General features: G+C 35.6%; 1 protein-coding gene across 7 annotated transcripts in view; it reads right to left on the bottom strand.

Annotated features, from left to right (window-relative positions):
- Nucleotides 1–19631, bottom strand: part of LOC129718573 (uncharacterized) — a 310807-nt gene extending 291176 nt beyond the window's left edge. For all 7 annotated transcript variants that reach the window (XR_008726972.1, XM_055669465.1, XM_055669469.1 and 4 more), the window contains exon 1: nt 18232–19631. The gene's annotated coding sequence lies outside the window, so the exon portion shown is untranslated. The remainder of the gene's footprint in view (nt 1–18231) is intronic.
- Nucleotides 19632–23486: the final 3855 nt, after the last annotated feature.

Raw genomic sequence — 23486 nt, 5'->3', positions numbered from 1 at the left:
GTTCCGGAAAATACCGTCATTTAAAGTCTTATAAAAAATTCATTGGCGAACTTTTTAATTCTATTTCAGGTTGCAGTTTGGTTCTTAAAGATCAACACAGAGGGTCAGGTCCCTCGCGTGAAACCACCAAAGTTTCCCTGTTACCAAAATTAGGATTGAGTCAACAGCCTATATTAATGGCATCGATAACAAGTTCTAGCCGGGATTTTTCGGCTGGGTGTATAAATATTTTCCTATATTTTCCTACACCCAAACATACACACACACACACAAACATAATCGAGTAGGTATAAAAGCTGCTTACTCGATAATCTTGCCGGTGACAAGTAGAAGCTATGTTTTAGTTTCTCCAAGCTATGACGTTTGAGCTGAAACCATGTATTTGGCTGATAGTGGCCATTTATAAAGTTATGTGCCGACCGTCTGTATTTTTTGCCTAATGGTTTCAGCAAGCGGTATAACAAATTGTGAAGAATGACGGTCAATTCTAATTAAAACTTAGTTCTTTCAGTTTTACTCCTTCAGTTGTTTTATCTTAGCTATTTTATTTTTAAATTTATTTTGTTATTTTACATAGTTTAGTTGTTTAGGTGATTTAATATTCTAGCTGCTTCATTGTTTTAATCGTTTTCCTACTAAGGCTACCCTAACCGGTTAGCTATTTCAGTAATAATATAATAGTAATATGCATATTATAAATGATTGGTCTCAGATAGAGTCCATGGAGAACCTAAAAAAGAATCAACTCAGTTTGAGCTCTAGGGCACCTGTGTTGACCACTGTAATCTTTCTTCAAATTTGTTGCTATCATACCGAAGCGAGCACAAAAATCTGCAGTCATTCGTTCTCTCACCAAGATAAATCAGCTGTCTACATGATACGACGACGGACAAAGTCCGTCTAGCTCTAAACTTTTACAATTTACATAAATTAGCACATTGACCGAATTCATTAATCCAAACTATCTACCAACTTGCCCCTGCTGCCGCTTTAGATTGGACTTATAAACTGAAATGAAAAATTCAACTCTAGTAGAAGCCAAGCAAGCAGAAAGCAATCTGCCGCCGTCATCGTCTGCAACCTTGACCAGTGCTCTAAACCAGACGCGACGGGGAGTTCCTTAAAATGCAGCACAAAGAGACAGTTTGCTTTTCAGATGACTGACCACGAATTGTTTGGAACTAGGCTGCAGGGGAGTAGTTTCGACCTTATTTCCAGTAGAAGAATTGTTACTTGAAGAAGCACTAACTTCTTCCAGCATAATTTTACTGTCACCGAGTGTGTATGCCACCCAGTAGTCGGTTCAGAATCATTACGGTTTTTTTCACTTTCATTTCGCTAGTCAAAATTAATGAGGACAGACGGGACAAGTTTCATTCGCGAGCAAGCTCTGCAAATTATTATAATTTATCCCGTCAAATAAATCACGTCTAGGGATCGTTCTAGTCTGTTTTATCTTCTGATGTCACGCGAAATCACTTAAGCGTGATTTTTTTTCTCACTTTATTGCTGTGGTTCACTTTCATTCCCATAGTTTTAGCTGTGGTGCGAACAATTTGTTAGCAGAAAAAAAGCTTAGAATCAGTTGCTTGAACCATGTTTGATATTTTAAATACTCCCACATGACCAAGAGCAGAATCTATTCCAATGGAGAAATTTACTCTTTACGACAGTGAAGTTCACCCGAAATGAGAAGTTACGATTAATGTCCAAAGTCCACATTATTTTAAGACTATCGCATATATAAAAGTAGCTTGGCGAGCAGCCATGGAACATCAATTTCTCTGGAAACTTTAGAGAACACAAGACTTTTTCAGGAGAGTGCCCACTGGCATTGGCAGACACCAATTTTCAAATAGAGGAAACTTTTCCGGATTGGTTTTATCCTGTACGCTGTAAATTGTTTCGAGGAAGAGCAAACAACAGATCGAACAGACAGTAGGTACATGCGAAATACGAAAAACTTTCGAGATAAGGAAAATGAAGGTTGGATATCGGTTAGTTGAATGAAGACTGTTGTTATAGAGTGCTACTGATCGTTTTAACTTTGCAATGTGAGGGGCTCAGAAGACAAAATACGGAATTGAGCAACATTTAGAGTGAATTAACAGAAATGAACATTATTTTACTATACGCAGAATGTTCGGAAAGCAGAAGCAAGAGGCCGACACATTTAAATTATTTATAAAACTAAGACAGGACATTGCGTAATCATACATTTTACTTACACTAAAAAATCACCAAAAAATGAATTGTCTCTACAATCCTAAAGGTTTTTCATGTTGGTTATGTTATTTTTGTTGCAATTAAGTGCCTGACTGTCACTTTTTTCAATGCCTGCTGATTTCCTGGAAGTGGCTCCACAGCTATACATTACTGGGTGAAGGACATTCTAGGGAACGAAATGGTATATACCTGATAATCATTCTTTTTATTACACTAGCTATAATAATTCTATTTTTCTTGTAAAGTGTTCGAATTTTGAGTCAAAGCGGTACATAATTACATATACATATATGCGAAATAAACTATAACAGAAATATATGCAGGCAAAAAAGAAACCTAATGAAAAATTTTAACACTTTCGATATTCATGATATTTCAAACATTTTCAAATTTTTGATGTACATAACATTCCTACGAATTTTACTATTCCAAAGCTTTCGGAGAATGTTTCCGTTTTTATACCACCATCTTGAGTTTCATCAGAGAAACTTTTGAAGTAGAACTACGTCTTTGTTTTCTATACTAGATTACATTTTGTAAAATTGAAAATGAAACTGGCAAATGTTGCGTCAGATTTCAAACGATTATAGCAAGCAAACGACTCAATGCATCTTAGTCATTTATATGTCGGTGGATAGATAAAATATGTAACAGTTGTTTGATATCGTCAGTTGAATTCAATACTGGCACAACTCAAAATTTCGCAGTTTTGAGTTATTGATGGCAAACGATGCCAAATACTATAAAGTTTCATCTCACAAAGACCCGTTTCAAAATTCACAATAATTCCAGAAATATAAGCAGATGTGCCTTTATTGCCCAAATCTAAAATATCCCGGAAAGGACAAAAAAATAAGGTTATAATTCTTATAACTTGTTTATTACATGCACCTGATTGACCCAAACAAGTTCAATTAAAATGGGAAGTCTTAAAATTGAAATTTTCCACAAAAATGAAAAAAGAAATTTTTGACGCAAATTTTCAAACGCGTTTTTCTCGAAACTATGAATTTTGAGTTGTGCCAGTATTGAATTCAACTGACGATATAATGTTTAACATTGTTGTTTTACTGCTTAATGATGAAAAAAGGTGAAAATTTTCAAGGTTAAGCTTTCCCATACATTGTTCTTGTTATTCCTTTGTTTCTCGAGCACGGATAACAATAACATGGACGGAATAAATTCCACTGCCTACATATTCTGACTCAACAAAGTGTTTTGTTCCGTTTGTCTTTCTCTAAGCTGCGTGGCCACGCCCTCATGACAAAAATCTACGCTGAACTCGATACAAAAGACTGCGTGTAGAAATTTTAAATTCTAAGATTTTACATACGGCAGCAACAGGCACCATTGTACGCTGCAGGATATTTTGAGGGCACAGCGGCGAGCAAATTTTATTATGCGCGGCCAAGCAAAATATTGAATGCTACCGGTGGTGGTGCGGTTATCAGCGTTCTGTAGCACACATTTCGAGCTGAAGATTATGGAATCAGTTCTTTTCAGAACTATAAATGTTTGAAGATAAGAGTTATGAGAATTTTCACAACTACTACTAATGTGAAATGTTAATCTATTTCTCAATAATCATTTTCACAATAACTACCAGGGCGCACGGTAGTGTTGCCTATGAATAGTTTATCACAGCAAGATATAACCTTCATTACAAGAATTTTCACTGCTAAATTTAGCTAAATTATTTTCCGGTTTAATTGTTTCTTTGTGCCCACTCGAACACCGTTATCAGTCAAATATTAGTAACGAAAATTAGTTAATCTAAGAACCAGAGTGATTTTCGTATCAGGAAAGTAAAAACATTCTTTTGATGCTTATGAAAATCGCTCAGTAGTATCGAAGGTGTTTTGTTTTGTTTGTCTTTCTCTAAGCTGCGTGGCCACGCCCTAATGGCAAAAATCTACGCTGAACTCGATACAAAAGACTGCGTGTAGAAAATTCAGATTCAGTCTAGTTTGTCACACAATAGCGAGTGGAGTATAGCTGTTAGAGGTACGCGACATTGAGAAACGAGAGCTGCATACGAGTCATCTTCTAGGCACTGCGGAACATGTTACATTTATTTTGCATACGGCAGCAACAGATACCATTGACTAAAGATTATGGAATCAGTTCTTTTCAGAACTAAAAATGTTTGAAGATAAGAGTTATGAGAATTTTCACAACTACTACTAGTGTATTCTGGCATCGTTATTTTCACAATAACGACCATCAAATATAAACGGTAGTGTGACCTATGAACAGTTTAGCGCAGCATATAATATGTAAATATATATATTTAGTCCTACGTCACCATTTTATACAACCCCTAGAACTGAGTAAATGCGAAACAACTGGTTTTGAATTTTACGCCACCATTGAAAAGCTGTGAAAATACTGCAAGATAAAGAGCCGTAGTGGATGCATGAAATGGAGGCATAGGACTGGACACTGTAATAAGAGGGTCCCTACGAAAATGCTCTTATCATTATTATTTTAAAAAATTAGTGAATAAACACTATTTTTTTTATCAAAACAGAAGAGTTAATATTTCTCTAAAAAAATTTTCTTGATACCTTGTAATATTAAACAGCTTTCGGCTGCTCAACAAAACAAAACGTAACCAAAATTCGACATTAACATATTTATTCCTGCGCCCTCATCGCAGGCTTGTTCATTATTTGCTTTTTTGCAGGCACGTTCTTTTCACTCTGTTTCTCCTACTTTCCTCCTTCGCCCTATCTCTTTTTTCACTCTATTCTAGGCATGCCAAACTGCTACTCTTTCAACATCTTTCAACATCTTTCAACATCTTGCCATATCTAGTTTTCTCTACTTCCCCTTTTCTCTCCAACTCCGTCTACTCACGACTGTCTTGATGCATCCACTAGTGCGTCCGGGAGGCCGTGTCGCTCGTCTCTCTGCAAAGCGATTTCCGACTCGGTGCTCCACCGGTCTCTTCGTTTCACTGGAGAACTTTCTATTCGTCTGATCCTCGGATTACTCGCCCCTCGAGGATCGCGTGACTCAATCCAATGCGGGACCAGAGGCAAGCAAACGGAGTGCAGAGTACAGAACAAATCCCGGAGAAGGGCCCTACGAAAACAGGATTAACCTCAGCTCGATTTTCCATTTGCTTCTAAGTATTTCCACTCACCCTCATGGGGCCAGCTCAATTAGTTGAACGAGCTTGTTTCGAATAGCACTTCTAATAACGCGCTTCTGGCGTTTCCTGCTGCGATTTGCCTTTGGGTTCGTGATGTGGGTCCCGTTATTTCCCTGGATTCCAGAACTTGAGACACGTTTGTCGTTTGCTGCTTCACGCTTGTGTGCCTATCCCAGAAGAATACGATGACGTTTCGACAGCCGTTGACTTGATCGTGAATTTCTTACATCACTTTTTTTTCAAGCAAGTTGGTAAGGTTCGGTTGGGTGTACCATGTTAAGTTCATGTCACCAACTCTACACTGTGCTAAACGTTAATTACATGTTACTACCTATTAACTATCTACGCTACAACCTAACATTATTACATTAATTTAAGTGAAAATTTCAGGATGGACAAACGTAACAAAAAAGTTTACCCAAAAGTTAAATTTTTTAAGTATTATACCATATCAGTATTAGAAATAATCGAATTGCAATGATGCAATAAGATTCCGATATTTTACTCAAATCATATAGTTGAAATTGACTAACTTTTCTCATCCAATATTTTTTCGGATGAAGAGTGAGTTGTGCAATATTGTTTATACATTTCAATAAATCTATGTTTGTTGCTATGGAATAAAACGTATTTTCATAAAAATTTAAATATTTCAAACTTAATTTTAAAATTAAGATCGGTCTCGTTTGTCTTTTTTTTTTGAAAATTATTTCATTCCGGAGATCCTAATTCTCCGGATAATTGATTCGTTTATTTTCTCTTAGTATTTATATTTTCGCTTGTCAAGAATAACTAGTTTACTAATAGAAATATTATACACGACAAACAAGCCGATATAAAAATTTGAAAATTGTCTCATGACTGTATGTCGATTTAAGATTTAAAACAAGTTCTGGAATAATTATAAGACAAACACGAAGCCCCTTCAACACCTACGCATACGAATCAGAGAAAGCGACCGAGATTTAATCAGAAACAAACCAGCCATGTGACGGGTACGGTGGACGTCAAAATATTGAAAATTCAATTACAGTTGAATCGCCTTATGGCGACATCGCAAGGGACCGTCGTTCTAGATAAATGTCCTAATAAAACGAATAACTTTTAAGAATATAGAGCAGAAGGGATCATTGAGAATGTCGCTATAGAGAGGTTTGTCGCTATATAAATTGTCGCAATAGAAGTATTCGACTGTATGTTATAATCTCCGTATAATAAAGCCCCCGGAGGATCATGCCTTCGGAGAATAATCGAGTCCGACCTGTATCTTAAAAACGGGTGCATTCAGAAAGCTAGTCGCTAAGAACTTTATGATTTGAAATTATTATCCATTCTTAAAATTTGATTGTTCTTAAAAATGTTTCAATAAAAAAAATACAGCTGTACTTTTTAGTAAAACTTTTTTCTCACATTTCTCCATTCTCAACATTTCACCAAATGTTTCTGTAGCAACGTCCGGTTTAAATAAATTCAAGAGAACTTCAACTCTTATTTTAATAAAAATATTAAAAATCATTTTCTAATAATCTGAACTCAAATACAGAACAACTAAAAACGGATGCATTGAGGAGGTTATGCATGATAAGCTTTTTAAAAATCTGCCAAAATTGGAATACAATTATTCCAAAAAAACTTGTTTATTAATAATATCCCCTCAATGTTAACCTTCGAGAAAAAAAATTTGTTTTTTATTTATCCATCCTGACATTTTACCAAAAGTTCTGTTATAACATCTAGTTTTTTTTTTCTTAAGAAAAATATGCAACTTTTACTTCCTGAATTAAATTGTATTGTTTATTTGAAAATTTCAGAAGTCAAAAAAATCTTTTTGCGTTATATATTTTTTAACAAGGTATCATCAGTTCCTTACAATCCATTCTCAAACAGTTTTCTTATACAAGTAAATGTTTCTGTGCTCGGATAAAGCTTATGCCAAATGCATGTTAAAAAAAAAACCACGCTCAAGTCAAAAATTATTTTCACCCGTTCTGAGTATCTGAGTTAATTCAAATACATATCCAAAATTTTACTCATATTTTGCGTATTTTTATAACAATTGGCATGGATTTACTCACTTTTCTTTATTGAAAATTTGACACCTGAAAAGTGAAGCATCCGGATCCCCGGCCCAGCTAATGAAGAAACATTAGAAAATAAGTCGAACAACCAACAAGTACCCACAAAAAATCGTAACATACGTAACTTACAACTATTCACTGTATCTGTTATCACCGTTTGAAATCTAACCTAACATTTACCAGTTTCATGTTCAATTTCACAAAATTAGCCCCTGGATAGAAAACAAAAACGTAGTCCTACATCAAAATGCTTTAAGATACATTCATGGGCCCGAGGACAACAGCCCTATGTGCCAGTTCGTGATATTATCGCTCAGCGAAACTTGCAATACATGCTACATGTTTATAGCTACTTGAAGAGCATCAAGGTGCCAATTTAACAGCGAAACGAATCTCGGATAAAAAAAACCGTGTTAGTTTTAGTATTAGATTTAGTTTCAGCTCGTAGTCGGCAGCGAGGGTGAAGAATTTGCCTTTAGCTAATAAGATATTTTAGACCATAAGGCATTAGGTTTAATTGGCTCCGTATAACATTAATTTGTATTGTGCCGTATCAAATAAATGTTGTGTGAAAAAAAGATACATTAATAAATTCAAATCCCTTTTCGAAATCGAGCTTCGAACAGCTCAACGCATTACGCGCGACCAATATGCATCGTGCATTGTTTCTCAGCTTTTCAATGGTCGTTGAAAATTGAAAATCAGTGATTTCATACTTGCTCAAAACACCGCTTGTCTGATCAAATTTAAGATGGCGGTAAGATTTAATATGGTGATCATTTTTTTAATTTTATTCGAAAATTTTTCTTTAAAATGCTATGCTGTTCGTAAAAAGTTTAATGACAAATTATAAAGATGCAAATATAAAAAAAAAAGATCTATTTATTTATTTTATTTTAGTCAACGGATAATATGTTTACCCCAATGACCTCACTAATAATAACAGCTAAAATTAACACAAAATGCACTCAAAACTACGCTTGTTCACTTCGTGAGACACATTGAAGCTAAAAACATGGTAACACCTATTAAACACACGAGACATATTACTCATTGGTTCATGACGGCCATAATCAGTCCTTGCCCGAGAATCTCTCGGCGACGTATGTTGATGTTCAAAGAGCTAAGTAGCGAAGAGCAGTCAATATTATCATGAAAGAGGTCAGCTATGAGGCACGCTTTAGCCAAGTTGCGTCTATCCTCCAACAGTTCTAACCTAAAAATGCAAATATTTTCATAACAGGATAAATGGCGTGGACTTTTCCACCTGAGATGGCGTAAAGCAAAGTGGACGAATCTGCGTTGAACAGCCTCAATCCTAGCTGCGACGAGACTTTCGAAACGATATATTCAACATGATTTTTTGACACTTGAGAGTAATGACATCGTTCATGTACAGCAAGAATAGAAATGGTCCAAGATGACTTTCCTGAGGAACACCGGACCAACCGGGAAAAGGTGAGGAAATGTGGTCACCGATTTTGACGGACATATTTCTACCGGTTGGATACGATTCGAACCAGTCAAGCAAATTATCATTCATGCCAAGTTTGTCAAATTTTATCAAACGCCGCAGATAAATCGGTGTAAATAGCATCGACTTGCTGGCCATTTTCTAATTGACAAGTTACGAACGATGTGAAGCAGGTTAAGTTAGTCGTTGTCGAACGTTTAGACATAAAACCGGTGTTGATCCGGTGATATATACTGTACATATCTCTGGGCCAGCATGCGCAGTCAACTCAAACAGCTTAGAGGTAGCACTTAACGCAGCTATACCGCGATAGTTCGAGACGATTCGTTTACAGCCTGTTTTTGAGCGATTGAATACTGTGGTTAGCTCGAAATTTGTTCAAACTTGTGAACCTGCTTAAAAATCGTTTTACCGTTCTTGGTGCCCAATCAATTGAAACTAAACAAAGTGGTTTTCTCAATTTTTCACTGTTTCACTAGCCTTGTTGGAACGCTGATTTCGACCTCTGATTGGTCGCTTGATAAACATGGTATTCCCAAATACGGTCGACCGAATACTATACCTAGTTATTCAGGAATGCACTGTTTTGGCTATACAGGTCGGACTCGATTATCCGGAGACTCGATTATCCGGAAACTCGATTATCCGGAATTCGATTAACCGGAATCTTAGACTCGATTATTCGGAAATTTATTTTTTTGGTGTCCGTTTTCATTTTTATTCCGAAATTTTGCCTTTTTCCGAATTAAGTGAAAATAATCAATGTCCAATTTATTTTTTTTTTTTTTTGCTTCTTAAGATTTTACCCCATTTCGCCTCAGAAGTAACTTCTGGTTACGCCATTGCATCATACAAGTAGAATTAAGAAAAGAAATATTTATTTTATGTTCGTTAATCGCCGAATTTTAGTATTTTTGTGTGATTCGATTAGCCGGAAAACTTGATTATCCGGAATGAAAAAATTTTTGATGTTCCTGATAATCGTGTCCGGCCTATATAAGCTTCTGCTCCTACTTAAACCAATCATTTTATTACTTGATGTCCACTAGGACGGTCCTAACTAAGGAACCAGTAGTGGTAGTGATAGCAACGTTAGCGGTAGGTGCTCGCTTTCCCAAACAAGGTCGATAGAATATTATACCTAGTTAGCCGGGAATGCACTCTTCAGACTATATATGATCTTACTTCCGCTCAAATGGATCATTTTTCTAGTGGATGGCCACTAGGACGGTCCTAACTAACTAGCAACGGATAGCAGCAGCGATATAGCCTATTACTGTTGCAATAGGGTAATTTACTATGCATTGATTCCGCCAGCAACAGGCGGTGATTTCGAATATCTCGTTGCCTTCCATAGCGGACGAACCAACAGAGTAAACAGCACCTTCCACAGCGCTAAATTTTTGATCTCCTCTCTGTGTGAAAAATACCGTCGACATACGGGTATGTCTTTTGTTTTGTAAAAACTAAAACCAACCGTTATTTTAAGGACAACCACATGTTTTCAGTTGGAGTAGTAAAAATGAGTTTTCCATATCTAGGTACTACAGTAATTATGAGGTCAATATCAAAAAATCGGAGTGCTATTTACTGCTTAGAATTGTAAGCGTTGCAGTCAGTAAATATAGCACCCGTGTTTATTTCACAGTAGCTTTTTACAAATCGAATAACGAACAAAATCTCACGAAATGGGCATTATGGTGGGACAAAATATAAATGTTAGCTCCCATGCACTTTTCGCGTTCCGTATGGGTCCCATAACAACTGTGTAACTTTTCAGATCGATCGGTGAAACGCCCGATTTGCGCCCGATTGTTAAAGTTTCCATACGATTTTATATCGGAGAGTTAACTTTTTCAAAACTTATTCTCTAGAAAAAATATATCGATACATGATATTTGTAGGAAATTTTCCTGGAAAAATTTCTTCTGAAGACCGTAAGGCGCTACGATGCTTGTAGAAACAGCTATTCACCCCAAACTGATTGAATGTCTGACGGACGGCTCACAATTGAAATTTTCCAGCAACACTGCTACAGCATGCTGCTATTGCAGACTTGCTTAAGTATGAGAAATAATTTCACGTGGCCTTAATTTTCAAAGTGTGATTTTTGCTCATAGTATCTTCGAGGAAGCCTCCAAGATAAATTTAAGCGATATCATTTCTCATCACATGGTTGAATCGTCGATCGGCTTTCTTGAGCGTATACGATTTCTTTTCCTACAGCTTTCGGAAAGGGAAAGTTATTAGTTGGTTTATCTTTTGAGTTTTAATTACATGACAAGCGTCCATGCTTTATGTCCGTAAAGGACCACCGGGAGTATCAGCGTCCTATACAGCGCTAGTTTTGTGCGAGTTTGCAAACTACGGAACCTAAGCTGGCTACGCAATTCGTAGAAGGCCCTGTTCGCAGCCTCCTCCACGGCGCTACGGTTGATACCGATGATACCGATGTCGTCCGCAAAACCAAAAAGCATGTGAGATTTCGTGATGATCGTACCGTTTCTTTCCACGTTTGCTCTTCGTACTGCACCTTCAATGGCGATGTTGAATAGTAAGTTAGGAAGCACAACATTGGACCTATATGGGTCTATTAATATCAAGACTTTTAAAGACACGTAAAATGTTAATCATGAATCATGCAATAAGTAGATCAAGTTTCAATACATATGTGTTCAAATAGTATCCTTCTGTAATACTGTGGATAAAATTAATAAAATTTTACCAACGTCCGCAATATTTTGGCGAGAGGCAGAAAAATGTTACCTACTGTTCGCTCTTCGTTACAGATTGCCATTTGCATGAAGTGTAGGATGGATATCGTTTTGTTTTTACCCCGGTAGCATTTTGTAACATTTTCAAAACTTTATCAGCTTAGAAAAGTTGTCTATAACAGGTAGTAGATAAAAAACAGAATATATCATTACGCGCGAGTGGCAGAAAAACTTTAACTGCTTCATAACCAAATGACTTTATGATGTGTAGCACAATTTCTTTTCATTTTTTTTTACCAGGATCAACATAATAACATATCGATCGTATTCTTAAACCTATCAATGTATGAGACCGGCTGTCGTATTTCTACGTTAACCTTGCGGTCGTGTCTTACCAAAAACCTTTTCAAACTTTCTACCCTCCCCTTGCCACGCTAATTAAATACATGAAATTCAAATTCGTTGATACACATGAGGTTCTGTAGCTGATTATATTTTGGTTCCGCTTGCTCTATTAATTCACGAGTTATGCAGAAATTTGTGTATTTTTTTTCTATAGGAAAGCCCTTCCGTCCAAAGGAGGTGGGTATGTTAAACCATATATTATCATAGATACATTTCTCGTACCTCATCTTTTTTGTCAATTTTCGCATATATGACACTGTTTATTTTTTTTTTTTGTTCTATTTTACTTTTTTGTCACTCGTAATTTTTTTAATTTTTTTTTCTATTTTGTTTCAGAATCTTTTGCCATATACCGTTTTGATTCAAACTTCGAACACTTCACAATAAAAATCGAATTATTAGAGCTAGTTTAATAAATAGCATGATTACTATACACCATTTTGTTCCTTGGAGTATCCTTCATCCAGTGATGTATGGTTCTTTACTGTAGGGCCACTTCCGGGGAATCAGCAGGCGTTGAAAAAAGTGTCAGTCAGTATTCAGACGGTTTGCCTATCTATCTCTTAGCGATTACGTTGAAGTGTTCGAAGTTTGAATCAAAGCCGATTTCTTAAATCTCGTTGTTTTCGTGTATAAAATGTGTTTAAATCTGTATAAATAGCACTTAATTGCAACAATAATAAAATAACCAACATGCTAAACCTTCAAGATCGATGAGAAAGTTCATTTTTTGTTGAATTTTTAGCGCAAGAAGTTACATCATAGCTTAAGTGTTCGAAATTTGATGCATTACGGTACCAATCTGGGTTTTTAATATAAATGTAGTTAGTTATTTTGGAATTTCTAACGCCTTCGTGATATTCATTGATTCGATGATTGTTATTATTTTGCATTTATTTTGACTCTGTAGTGATTTGATCTGGAGTAATGGCACTTTTGCTCACCTTAACACCTATATTCATCCTATCATTCTTATTTCAATTTACCATCAAATTTCACCATAACATTCGTCTGCTCGACTGAATCGAGAGGTAAAAACATTTACCTTGAGAATATGGAGAAACTTGACGTTAAAATGAACAATTAGACTTTTCTGGGGTCAATTTTATTGTTTTTAGTTGAAAGTATTTTCTTCTTTCAGTTTTATCTTAATATTACCTTAGTTATGTATTATTTTTCACCCGCATTTTTATTATATTTTGCTTGATTTTCTCTGAATGCAGATTAATGTTTTAACCACACCGGAATGTTTCATAAAGATCAGAAAGTTTTTGGTTAATTTTTCCCACAAATGTTTTATTAAAAGTTTTCTTAAATTATTTCTTATCTTGTTCGAGAACCTTACCAGAATGAACAGGAAATTAGTTTTTTTTTGGTTTTGTTTTTTTTTGTGACAAGTTGAGATTGACCTCTTACATTGATTCGATGGAGACGCTTTGTATTCAGTTAGTGTAATTATTGCTCGCATTGAGCAGAAAGGTACACACAAGCTGATCAACAAATTCGAACACACTTTACAAGATATTCTTTCCTGAATCAGTTTTATTGAAACGGTGTTTATTAAGAAACCTTTACGAAATATTAGAAGCGAGCACACTCCCTTTGTGCGTCATACTTGAGACGTTTTTTAAAAAAATCGCATTCAACGATGATAGGTTGTACACCTGTAACACAACTGAGAGGTAACGATTAATAAAAAGAAAAAAAAAACAGAAAACCCACTAGTCCGCCTCCCCATGACTGTTTCTGTAATTTTGGACATTTTTTGTAATTTTGGACATTTTTTGTTGTATTTAACAAATTTGATATTTTTGTCGTTTTACCTTTGTTATACTAAACAAAGGTTATAAAATCGGTCGAAAAACGCAAAAGAGATCCAAGGCCCGGAGGGCCGAACCTTATATACCATTCGACTCAGCTCGACGAACTGAGCAATGTCTGTTCGTGTGTATGTGTGTGTGTATGTGTGTATGTGTGTGTATGTATGTTGTCTGTATGTATGTGCCGCAAAAAAACTAACGCACCTTTCTTACAGAACGCAATATCCGGTTTTGATGATCTTATACGCAAACGAAAGCTACTATGCTCCCCCAGAATGCTACCGAGTAGATTTCTGATTAATGGCTTAGATTTCGATATATTGATCAAAGAGCATTTTTCACATAAGATATTTAACTTTTAAGGCAAAATGAATGAACTGAACAATTTCTGTATGTATGGGTATGTGTGCTTGTATGTATATATGTGTAAATATGTTGTTAATATGTATAGTATATCAGAATCGAAACAAAAAATAACAAAATAAACGCTCATTTTACAGAACGCATATTCCGATTTCGATGTTCGCATGCTCGAATGAACGCTGAGAGCTCTTTAAAAATCATACTAGGTTTGAATTTTTATTGGTACCTTGAACTGTAGAAATTTGACCGAAGTATATTTCAGACATGGGATATTTTACTTTTTGGATAATTCATCTCTCTCTCCCTGCTCTCTCTTCTTCTCTATCCATCTATTTCTTTTTTTTTGTATCGCTATTTATCTCTTAAAAGAAATCAACAATCATTGACAACATTGCATAATTTTTACACTCTTCGTGGTGCGTCTTAACAGGTGTAAAAAAAGCTTCCGTCCTCACTTTCTCTAAAATATATATTGAATTGTACGTTGAACCCATGTTTGCGAAGAGTAAGAATCTTCTACAGCTTTCGGGAGCCAAAAATTGTAACAAAATCTGATCTCACAGTGTTCAAATGTAACACAATTAGCGATGCAGATATTTTGAAAAGCTTTACCAAAGATGTATAGACCTATTTACGTACGAATATGTTAGTGCCACCCGTTTGCAATGCTACATTTTTAACAACTGGAAAACTTTTCAGTTGAACACTTATTCTATTCTAAGTTTTAAATTCAGTTCTGAATAAACGTTTCACTCGTCACCAGGAATCTACAGCTGATGGTGAACGTAATTGGCAAAACAAGGAAAAAGTTTTAAGAAATTGTGAACATCGAGATGCGATGATTTACAGTTTGGATGAAACTGAAGCAACTTTACATGGCTATACTCGTTTACTAGTGTGCACAGGTGAAAAGTTACTTATCTCTATGATATGAAACACTATGCTCATGTTAGACATAAATATTGCTTTCTAATTTAAGACTAAGTGCAATCAGAGTATCCATGTTATTCCGCTTCTCGTTATCGCAGCAAGTTTTATAAAGTCTTTATTTCGAATTTTATCATACAGACTAGACCTTCGAAAAGAAATGTCATGTTCTCGACTACACTCTAAAAATCCAAAATTCACAAATCTTGTAAAAAACCTTCATTTTTAGATAATGCATTCGAGATAAAATTAAATTGACAACTTTCATGAATAGTTTTTTTCCCGTAAAATTCTGAACTATAAATTTTCGAGAGCAGGTTTGTAGAAATTTGCTTTAATTCGTAAAAAATATAAGATTCTGATTCATAATTCTAGGTCCTGGGATTTCTAAAAATAAAGCGAAAGTGACACTCAAACCTGAACTGCATTAAACTAACATACATATTTGCTGTTCTAGTATGAAATGAGTATCATTGTTATCTATAACTGTTTCCTCACGTTCGATTATTTCAAGAAAGAAAATGGAGTTGCTTCTAACTTTAATTCAATGATCGTATTTGGTTCACCTTCTGAAAACTATCTTTTAAATTAGTTTCATTTATTATTGGAATTGGACTTACGTTGGTATACGATTTGTGGTTTACTGGTCTAATAAGTATAAAGTAATAGGTAGTTAGTATAACAAAGGTTTCTGCACTACTAGGTGGATTAATTCAGATTTTTCTTTATTTACAATATTATTGTTAATATAATATTCTTTTGTTTTCTTTTTACCTTTTTACGTATTTGATAGTATTGACATTCATTTTTGCTTGCAAATCCAACATTTTCAACACTTCTTTTCAATTGTAACGTTGTAGACATTTTTGCGATATTTACCTCTTCGCATTTTATTTTTTTTGTCGCTTTATCTATTTTTTATCATATTTTACTTTTGACTTCTATCTGACAATCTTGTCATATATTTGGCTGTTTTCCACTATTTCGCACGTTTGATAGTTTTGTGAAATTTTGAGAGTTTTAATAGCTTTTATGTTTACATCTTCATAACATTTTTTACAGTTTACATTTTTTACAACGTTTTAGTTATTTGGGAAACTTCGACAACGTTTTTTTTTTTAAATCTATGTTTTCTCATATTTCGCTCATGGCTTCACATCACATTGCGGCCTATTAACTTTTCATAAAAAGGGTAAAAGGTTACAATCCACTAAGGAAACAGACTATTGTAACCTTTTTACTTTTATTTGCGGTGATTTTTTAACCCAACCGAAATTTTCTTTTCTCGGGTTAGCTTAATAGACTTCAATACGGTATTATCAGTTTTGTAGCAATTGCACAAATTTTCGTAGTGTTAATAAATTGTTTGGTTTATTTTCTCCATAAATATTTTGTTAGTAGTTTTCATCAATTATTTTTCTTATTTGAAAAAGTTTTTTATTGCAGAAAAAACGAGCCATTTGAAAAATCTTGCTGAAGTTGACGAGGAGAACGAAATATTAACATAACCGATGTAACATAAAAAAATATGCACAAATTAGAAACAAGGTTATCGCATTTTATGATCATTTTCAAAATAAGATTTAAGCAAAAACGACGTCCAAATTGAGATTGACTATGCGCCTCCATTTCTGATTAAGAGACGCCTTGTATCTTATTTTCGAATTGAGAAAAAAGTGAACCATTTTTCCACGACAAAAAACTCGGATTGAATAACCACTAAATAAATTTGTAAGGTATTATTGGAATAAAGGAAAAATTATGGTTGAACGTCGTCAGAATATCAAACCCACATTTAATAAGGAATTTTACTTGTAATAATATTTACATGAACATTTAACATTTTAAAGTTATCATCTCCACAAATAAAAATTAATCTTGCACATGACAAACGATAGATTCAGAAGTTTCCCTTTTGGGTTGTCAATGGCAAAACTCGCTTGAAACGGTGCTATCCAGTGTGTCGAACAGTTGACATTTTTGCATGACACCGTATCGAAAAATACTGTTGCCTCTCTTGCAGACTGCGACAGCAGCGTTCAACTGTACGCTTCTCTATTTGGGAGAATCGTGTGACTTAAAGCCAACACGGACGGTTAACGGTTCTCTTTTGTGCCGATCTCCAGCCGCTTCGACATCTTGACTGTCGCATTGTGCGAATGACAATAATTGGCAATCATGCGACAGTTTAGCACAGTAATAAGATGGAAAATTAATAATTACTATGGATGTACTGCCGAAAAATATCATCAATCGTGTACACCGGAAAATTTTAATCTCAACTTCTAAACCTTTTCATTCGGAAATAGTTCGCTGTAGCGAAAGTCTCATCCAAATTTTGCATATTTAATCAAAAACAGGACAATAAAAGCATGAATCTTACAAATTCAATTAACGTTCTCGTGCCCAAATAAAAATTGACGCTAAAAAATTGATTCCACTTCAATTCGTAATAAATGCAATAAATACTACAGACAGCTACAGTCAATAACACACGATCTATACAATGACAACAATATAAAAAGAAGTGAGCGAGAGAATTGTTGTTCATATTGAATTCGTGACAAAAAGCAAGAGATAAAGCAGATCGTATGAAACTTCGGTAGCGGCTACTGTCGCGTAGTGTTTCATTCCACAGAGGTAATCACAAAAATCTTGCTGCTGTCGTGTGAATACTGTAGCGTACCAGTACATTTCTCTACCCTGGTGCTATCATTTGTTATTTTTTGCTTGAATTTATTCATCGGTCAGCGAAAAAAAAAATCATTCTGAAACAGTTCCCTCGCTTCGGTTCTATTTTTCCTAGCCTCTTGAGAAATGTATACTTTATCAACACTGTTAATGTGAGAAAAAACGCCACGATGACAGCAGTCAGTTAGCTGGTAATTTATTTCACATTTCCCCATGGATATTTTTTACAAACAACGTTAAACATGACACTTCAGAGGAGAGTTGGTTCCGATAGAACCTAACTTAAGACCAGAGGCACAATTATGATCATCGAATGTCGAGTGGAGTAATTCTTTATTAATTGTGAAAAAAATCCTCACTAGCAAACAACACTTACGTTTTGTTCCACACCGCGACAACTTGCTAATCCTATAGTTTTGTATACAGCTCAACTTAAAAATAAAGAACGACACAAATCGATCACTACAGTATTTAACTAGAGGCAAACCCGTTTGCTTCAAGGGGATTTAGTTACTTCGCCATTCTCCGCTTGATTTCCATTTCCAGCGCAAGGAAGGGTATTATTGCTTCTTCCTTTGTACAACTTGGCAATGATTTTCTCCTCTATTTCTTCGCAGAACTGAAAACAAACCCACAACACTGACCGCTTTTCTCACTCACCGGAACGATTATTAGTTGAATAACTGCATAAATTTACGACATTTCACTCAACATCTATTTATGTAACACTCTTAGTGACTAGTTACTACATGAATCTTTCTTCTTATTTATTTTATTACTTAGTCGAGCGGCAAGCAATTATCACACACAGAATGACATCTTTTAAGGGAAATCAATAGAATCACAAACAGCGAAGCACTACCAGGTGACATCTTCTTCTGCGTCTAGACGTAAGTCATTGTCGGGAAAAAAGAAAACCAGAAACACATCACACACTTATATCAGACTGTACGTCGTAACACCGAACTACTCTACTAACATTGAATGTGAAAAACCACTAACAACGACGTGAAATGGGTTGAGTGAAAGCAGCGGAAAAGAAAACGTTGAAAAACTGCTCCAATGTTGCTGCCCATAATCGATTCCCTTCAGAACGTGCAGGCTATTATCGTATTTACCACTCATTTTACTGCTCCCCGATCGCACGCAAAAGCACAGCACAGAGCGTACAAGAAAGCTTTAAACCATCATCGGGTGCGGAACGGTGTGCGGTACTGGTTGCAGTTTCCATCCGGCTTTGTTCTGCACATTTTCCGTCTTTTCCACAGTGTGGTTATGTAAACGTTGTTCCCATCCTGAAAGCAGCGTCAACAGGAGAGGCACTCCGAATCCGATTAGAAGCCGCGGCCAGGAATTTCTGTGATCCTTAAAATTATCAGTTTCACGAAAAAAACATCAAAATCCAATCGACAACCTTTGCCAAAACACGATGTACTACTGTTCAACTTTAACCATGCACACATGCATATTGATAAGTCGAACGTCACCTCCCTAATCGGTTGCTTCAAGAGGATGAAAAGGCTAGCACCGATACATATCCTCTAGTAATGCACCTTTTTCCCGCAAACCGAACTTGGCTCGACTGCAACACTCATTTAGAACGTCGTTGCTTCCACTACTTTCTCGAACTGCTACTACACACTCTAGTAGTTCTGCTGCTGCTGCCGTTCGCCACACACTCGCCTATGTACAACAGTGAAAACTATGTACTAACACCCTATGTACTAGATCACACATCGCAGCCGAACACGGAGACATGGCATCGGGACAACGGTTTCTCGCAGACTGAACGGCCAGCGAGTCCTGGCTGTGTGTTATATTGAGTGGCAGAAGCCGCCAAACCACCGACAGCAAGGCGAACAGATGGCAGTGCAAGGGTGCCGCCGTACACATGGGCAGTCACTCACATCGAACAGGAACAAGAACAACCGAAGAGCAGCTGACTTTTCCGGAGTGCCGAGAACGGAAAAACATATTGCACCTGTGAGTGAGTGAGTGAGTGAGTGAGCGAAAAAGGGAACTCTCAAGAATGAAATTTTCCTGCCGGCGCGGCACCCAGGTAAACCAACAACAGTTGGTTGTTGCGTAAACATTGTGGGAGACAAGAATCAAGCCCAGCTATTCGAGGAATGTTAATTTTATATCTGCCCCGTATTGAAATTGTTCAATTGTGAATGTTGGGATTTCGAAAAGAAGAATGTTTTTTTTTTCGAATTCACCAGTCGTGGTTGTCTGCATGGTTTACTCGTGACTTCATGGTTCTTGTTGAGTTTTGATTCGAATAGTAGATTAACTGGAATCAAGTTAATCGGAAAACTCGAGTTATTGCGGCTCTTGTTAACTATTGATGAATCAGCGAATTTATATAAAATCCCAAATGAAAATTCTATTTATCCAGCAATGAATTCTTTTGCTGAATTTATGAATTTATAAAATCAACGATGTAGAATTTTGTGATTACTTCCAGAGTACTCATTTGAATTGCTGAGTTATGCTATCCAGAATAAAATCAAAATAAATTGGAAATAATCAAATTTTTACCCGATTATCCTACCGTCCTACCATTTCACAGGTCTAACTCAGAACACAGATTTAAAACGCTTTTTGCTTCATCCTTTTGAGATTTATATGAGCCTAAATTACAAAATCGGTGACTACCACTCAAGCTGATAAAAATCATTAATCAAAAAAAAAAAAATATCTTAATAAAAGCTCATCAGAAGGGTCAGAAGGTGGCAACACCATTCATGAATTCAGTGAAATCTTGTGGGTGTGTAGGCCTTATTAAACTAAGCAATTAAATATACTTTTTCACGTAAAACTGCGACTCTCAGAAAGTTCTACTCCAGGGATGTTAAATTAATATCTAAAATCGGAACAGGGGACAAATTCGTGTTCAATTGCAAATGCTTATCACTAGGTTAGTTTACAACAGATTTCCTCCGTTCTTTCAACAAACGATTGGAATATTAGCTCTGCTTCAATGAATAAAATTGTAATTATATTGCATGCATTCGATATTTCAGTGCTTTTCCTGGAACGGTCGACAGAATGTTACATGGCTTATTACATCTCAAACGTGCAAAACATACGTTCTCAGATTTGACTTAAGATTTGGGGAATTGTTCGTATAAGGTCGCTATGCAAAAATCTCAAAATTGCTGTCAATTGAACCGCCCCTTGCTCTGTGGGGCCCTCGCCTTTTTTGGTAAAATTGCCCTTTTTTCTTTTAATTCTGGTTACAAATACGTAACGTCTAGAAATAAACTCACAGGGTAATCGTTCCTATATTCATCACAACACCTTTTTCATTTCATCACTCTTACTTGTCCAACTTTATTACTTTTTAGTACTATATTTTTTATGTGAAACTTTCCGATAATCGACTAAATAAAGAGATGGCTAAATCATTAAAGTGTTGACATGGATGTAGAAGCAATTATCCTACATGATTTTTGAAGAAAGTTAGTTAAAAACTCAGAAAAATATTTAGAAATTTCTGGCAGCAGTGTTGCCAGGTATCTTCTTTTCGCATATGGAACATTACATTTATTCTGATTCTAAATTCGATAATTTCATCGTGTTCCTGAGAATTTTTTTGCATCAAGAACATTTATTACTCAGAGGTATTATGAGCAAAACTCGAGTTACAGCATTTAAAAAAAGAAAGTAAAATTTACTCAGATCTGCTTATAATTTATATTTTTAATTTGCTAATATCTTTGTTTCGATTGTGGCTGTTTTGAAGGATTTAATTTGAAGCCAAGAAATTAAGAAAATAAATATGTTTTAACCTGAAATGTTGCCAGTTTCTTAGGTATATTTAAAAAGGGTTATTTTGAGTAATTCGAAATTTTAGTTATAATGAACTTGATGAGAACAAAGATTCTTTGATTTTTGAAATTTTCTCTAGGAATAGATTCTCAGTTACCGTGCGGACCCGAAATCCGTACACTTAAGCACTCAAGAATATTGATTTATCAATATAAAATCATATATTCACAGTATAGTTTTGATGATAGCTTCTGGCAAAGCTTTGTTCTTTATTTTTTCGATATTTACAATCACAAAATCGTAAAACTATTTTAAATTGTGTTTAAATGATTCAAATAAACTCCGTCTCTCGATTCGAAATCCCTTCACTTTTCTGCGATTGAATCGAAATCCGTACAGTTTTGAATCAAAATCAGTACAGCAATGTGATAGCTACAAATACCTCCAGCCGTGAATGGAAGAACACCTACAAATTGATGCAAATTCTGCAAAGCAAGCATTGCTTCCATGAATCTGTCTCAAAGTGCACAATAAAATTAGCTTATTATGAAACTTCGCACAGTAGAGTGTGTTTTCTGCAAATATGGTCGTGAAATTTGGAGATGGAAGTTTGGCCTAACAATTATCATTGCTCTCATGGGCTCAATTTGCAGCCTATTTAGTCCACATACTGTTTACGATAGAGAATGACCTTTTCAGTTGGCGCGGTCAAGGGTGGAAAAAATCGTATCGCATGTTGGGGTATCATTTCTGAATGTGCTATTCATAAGCTTCCAATCCCAGCAAACCATTGTTAGTAAACATTATACATTTGCACGCATGCAAGAAACAACTTAAAGCAAAAAAATATTTGATGGCTTTTTTTGATGATTTTGTTTCAGTATTGCCTGCTTTATGTGGAGCGAGAACATATAGCGAGTATTTCACGAAAGAATCCTAAACGATTACACTCGAGAGATCGCAACGATTCTTTCAAATGTTGGTTGCTTGTAGACGGGATTCGGCCTCTCCACGCCGTGCTTTCACCGTGATATTCCTCGATGTTTCTTGGTGATTTCAAATACCACATGCTATTGCTACAATTTCCGTAAGCATAGAAGATACCTACTTGCTCCGGTGAGCAAACATGTGAACGCAATCTAACGTTTATTTGGATTCATAATTTTGTATCACTGGTGATAATCCCTCAAAGATTCTTGCGATACTGTTGAATGCAAGTGAACTTGTATACAAAAAAATATTATCGTGTTTGAATCATTCAGTGAGTGAGCGAGTGAAAATAATCGGACGACACACGATGAATCAAAAAACACATTTGCATGGAATTTTGCTAGGGAGTGAAAATTTCCATGCTTGGGCGCGGTTCTACCAGAAAAGCCAAAAGGTACTTAGTAACTTTAACACGTTCCTGGCAGTTTAGAAACTAATCTTTCATTTTGTCAATTATTGAAACCCTATCAGTTTGCAATTGTTATTCGCCTGTTTTCATTAGGGATTCGGAGATTCAAACAGTATACAAAAAATGATTCGAAACGGCAAAAACAGAAACCGGACGGTTAAAAATTGTCCAAAAACAGTACGTCTGATCAGTTTATTAAAGGATGATGGCAGTTCAAAACATAACAACCGACATAGACTGACTAGAATTGATAAATAACCCTATGTGTATGGATTTAGAATCGTCCCATAAGTCGGGCTCTGAATCCGTACAGCATATACGCATATATCAAGATGGCTTGACAAAATATTTTTTTTAAATTCTTTTATCACCAATATTTAGTGGTTAATTTGTGAGTTCGAAATCCAATTTGTGGTAATTTGTGGTTAAGCGGTTTCCGAGAAATTTTCAAAAAACTT

This window comes from Wyeomyia smithii, chromosome 1 (genome assembly GCF_029784165.1).
Source record: "Wyeomyia smithii strain HCP4-BCI-WySm-NY-G18 chromosome 1, ASM2978416v1, whole genome shotgun sequence".
In the NCBI taxonomy this organism is placed as follows: domain Eukaryota; kingdom Metazoa; phylum Arthropoda; class Insecta; order Diptera; family Culicidae; genus Wyeomyia; species Wyeomyia smithii.
The sequence above is the reverse complement of the archived record's forward strand: the minus strand, read 5'-3'. Positions and strand labels throughout refer to the sequence as shown.